The 4,285-nt window shown below is 43.1% G+C and overlaps 1 non-coding gene across 1 annotated transcript; it reads right to left on the reverse strand.

The window, feature by feature from the left end:
- Positions 1-3,375: 3,375 nt before the first annotated feature.
- On the reverse strand, positions 3,376-3,478 carry LOC112060226 (U6 spliceosomal RNA). The gene has a single exon (XR_002889538.1). It is a non-coding gene; the product is annotated as a U6 spliceosomal RNA (small nuclear RNA).
- Between the last annotated feature and the right edge of the window lie 807 nt (positions 3,479-4,285).

Consider the following 4,285-nt stretch of genomic DNA (forward strand, 5'->3'; position numbering starts at 1 on the left):
TTTTCCTCCTTCTCACTCCAGTGCAGTGACCCATAAATTCCAATGGATCATCCTGTCCTTCCTCTGATCACTAATACTCAGCCACTAACAGGTCATCTTCTTCCCACGTCCTTCTCCCTAATCCCCTAGAGTCTCTGCAGCCTACAACCTGTTCCTCTTGGCCCCCTTACTGCTTCTTCTTAACCCTGCCAACTATTCTTGGTGATATGCAATCAGGGAGGTGGGCTTGGCTAAGAATGAATCATCTGTCACATATTGGCTGCTGGACTCTGATTTCCTGGGGCTGTCTAATCTCACACTTTGGGGATTCCCTGGATCAGAGGTTGTCTCAGGATGCATTTCATACTCCACAACTCTGGACAAGACATGAGAGTTGAAGACTGGAGCTGGGCTAGCGAAGTTACAGCCAAAGATTGTCAGAACTGCTGAGAAAGATGTGAGCAAAGGGAATAGGCTGCAGGCAGGAAGTAACAATAAATGATATGGTTCACTATTGTTTCATAAAGGAAAATGAGTCCAAGAAGAAGCCACATGATGGGTAAATTATGTTAATCTTCCTGGTGATTCCAATTGCCATGGATCCAGAGAAGCTTTTTTTATTGAAAGTTTTGAATGCATGAGGTATTCATGCAAATGCTGGGCCGACAGTCTACAGCAGTGGTTCTCAACCTATTTACCATTGTGGGCCACATCCAATACTACCTGTATGGCCCTGAGGATGTGACATGGACTGCAGCTCTGTGCTGATTGGGCCGAAAGTGGCCTGCGGGCTGCAGGTTGAGAACCACTGGTCTACAGCCAAGTTCAGTGTAGGCAAGTATCTGAAGGCTTCCCCTATGGAGCTTTACAAGTGTTCCTCCATCCTGTCCTGCAGCTCCTGCTATTGCAGTCATGGACCCTCCCACAGTTCTAAACCTCGGGCTTGACCGGCAGCGTCCCCTGTTAATTCAGTCCCGGGCTTCTAGTCAGGAGAGAGAGACAGAGAGAGATTTTGGTTCTGGGCCACCTTTAAAATAAAATGTCTGTTTTTTAAAACATATATTATAATGGTCCCATTGTGCACAGCAACACTAGAGCTGTCTGCCCCACGACAGGCAGAGAACTTCTGGCAGGCAGCCCGCCCAGTGTTTATGAGCAGTGTACTGTGAAAATGACCTGGAATACTCTCATGGACGCAGCTCCTGGTTTATATTACAGCAGAAAAATCATCATCACTGCCAAAAAAATAAAAAGGACAAAAGGCCACCAAACAATAATGCCACCATAAATAAGGTCTATAAAATAAAATATGAAGAAGTTGCATAACTAACCAGGTCTGTGTCACACACATGCTACTCAGCTTGGGAAGAGTCCTCTGGGTCATGTAAATTACTCATTCCATGTGGCAAAGGACCCAGTAACTAATCAAATAAAGCATGTGCAGGCTTACAACCCTCATAAGGAAATGAAGGCAAGAATTTTGAAGAACTTAATCTCTCACTTCTGCAAACCTTTGCTCAAATTCTGAGCTGGATGGGAAGAGAAGATAGATATGTTGCTCATACTGATCTCTAAAAGACTTTTGTCCACATCACTAAACTACCATAGTATTGGCAGCCACTGCTAAGTATGAGGCCTGAGACTGGGATAATTGTTGTCTTTTTTATAGTGCCTTCCCTCATGCTGAAGAAACACTGGGATTGCTGTACAACTGGACAGCTGTGGATGTTTGTGGGATGGTTCTCAGGGTACCCAGGACTGTGAGTCACCTTGTTACCCCCTGCCTCAAGTGTGAGGGAGTCTTGCTTGTGCTTTGCTAGTTATCAGCTTGCTAAAACCACCCGCCTACTAGCTACTCAAGCCCTCTCCTTCAATGTCAGCCTGTACTTTTCCCCTGTTGGTTTTGGATAACTTCATGCAATGACTGTATTTAAAAACAAAACTAAACTATTTACCACATATATTTGTCAAATCCTGAAATGTCATTTAATATTAGCAACACACCACCACACAATAGTTGTGACAGTAACAGATTGTGCACAGTGATAGTCAACTGCCTCAAGTGGTTGATGGCATTTGGTTTCCATAGGTGCCTACTAATAAATACACTTGAGGCAAAAGGTTCTCTCTGTGGTTGCTGTGTGTTTCTGCTTAATTATTTTTAATCTGCAGTACTGACTATCTTGCAATGGCATCTGACGCACCCAGAAACATTGGGCCAAATTTTCTGCTGGTGCAAATGGGTTGTCAGGAGCTGAGTGAAACCTTGTTATGGGTTGAGTTAAAACCTTATTGAGATTCATAGGTGTGAATACACCTTTCAATTAACATAATTGTAACGATAAGCCCCCACCTAGGACAAAAGGAGTATGTGACCCCACGCAGGAGTTTTTCTTGAGTATTGTTTGGGGGGAATGTGGGTACATGTGAGTGCGAGCAAGAGAAGGGAGAACACAGAAGACCAGAGAGAAACACAGTCACCATGAAGGAGCAGCTGAAAGCGAAGTATCTGACCCTGGAAGAAACCTGGGGAGAAGTTTTTTGGGTGGGGTATGGGCTGAAAAGAGAGTGTTCTTGGTGCTGTGAGTAAAATAAGCTGTTTCTTGCTATTTGATTCCTTCTGTGTTCAGACACATAGGACTTTGTATAATCCCTGTGAATTACAAGATTGCATTGAAGAAATACTCGACTGTCACCAATTTCTCCACCTAACTGGAATATCCCCAAGAAACTGAACATTAAGTAGCTGCTCAGGTCAGGGGCAACATGAGCAAAACTCCATTGAAATCAATTTACAGCAGTAGTGAGGATTTGGCTACTCTTCTTGGGTTTTTCTTAATTTAGCATGCTGTAAGGCTCAGGCTCTTCTCCCCATCATGAACAAACTGGGATGTGAATGTAAAAACATCATTACTGTTACAGCTGGCATCTAGTAGTGCCAGCCACGGAAACAACAAGGGTATAAAGGAGGAAGCCTAAACTGAAAAACTCTGAAGGGAGTAAACTCTTCATTGCTCATTGGTCTGACCGTGTAACTCCTGTTTTTGAATCCCTCCATTGGCTTCCTGTCTAATGTCATACGAAATGTATGCTGTGTCCCCCAACTTCAAAGCGCTACATATTCTGCCCCTCCCTGCTTATCTTCTCTTGTCCGGCTTCATGTCACCCTGTCCCCTCCATTCTGCCAAGGTTCTCAACCTCATCCTACTTTCTTGGATTTTCACATAATCATCTCTATGCTTTCTTCCATGCAGTCCTTATGCATGGTTTGACCTCCCTTGGGTTGTCCACTTTAAGTCCCTGTAGAGACCCAGGACTACTGTGCCAGTTACAGTGAATCTTGCTGATTTGTACCTTCATTGTATATATCTTGCCTATTGTTTTTCTCCTTCCCCTGACCTATGTCTTTAGATCATAAGTTTGTGTGTCATTCTTGCACAGGGGCTATGCTAATCTTCTCTGTATCATTCCAATTGTAGTATATGTGTGAGCTCTAAGCAGGGAGTATTCTTACATGTTTGGAAAGCACCTAGCACATAATGGATGCTATTGTAAAAAAATAATCATAACCACCACCACCACACCACCAGGGAGGCATCCATGAAAGGAACAAAGAATGTAGGCCATACTCACAGGATGGGGACTCTATCCTGGAAAGCAGTGACTTTGAAAAAGATGTGGAGGTCATGATGGATAATCATCTGAACTTACACTCCCGCTCTGACCAAAAGGATTAATGCCGTCCTGCGATGTATAAACAGAGGACTCTCAAGTAGGAGTAGAAGGATTATTTAGCCTCTGTATTTGGCACTGGTGCAACCTCTGCTGGAATCCTGTGTTCAGTTCTGGTGCCCACAATTCAAGAAGGATGTTGGTAAATTGGAAAGGGTTCAGAGCAGAGCCACAAGAATAATTAAAGGATTAGAAACATCCCTTATAGTGATATATTCGATCAATTTAGCTTAATAAAAAGAAGGTTAAGGGTTGACTTGATTACAGTCTATCAGTACCTATGGGGGAAACAAATGTTTAACAGGCTCTTCAATCTAGCAGAGACTGGTACAACACAATCCAATGGCTGGAAGTTGAAGCTAGACAAATTCAAACCAATAATAAGGTGTAAATTTTTAATGGTGACAGTAATTAGCTATTGAACAATTTACCATGGGTTGTGGTGAACTCTCCATCACTGACCATTTTAAATGAAGATGGATGTTTTTCTAAAAGTTTTGCTCTAGGAATTATTTTGGGGAAGTTCTCTGGCCCATGTAATACACGAGGTCAGGTGATCACAATGATCCCTTCT

This window comes from Chrysemys picta, chromosome 9 (genome assembly GCF_011386835.1).
Source record: "Chrysemys picta bellii isolate R12L10 chromosome 9, ASM1138683v2, whole genome shotgun sequence".
Classification (NCBI taxonomy): domain Eukaryota; kingdom Metazoa; phylum Chordata; order Testudines; family Emydidae; genus Chrysemys; species Chrysemys picta.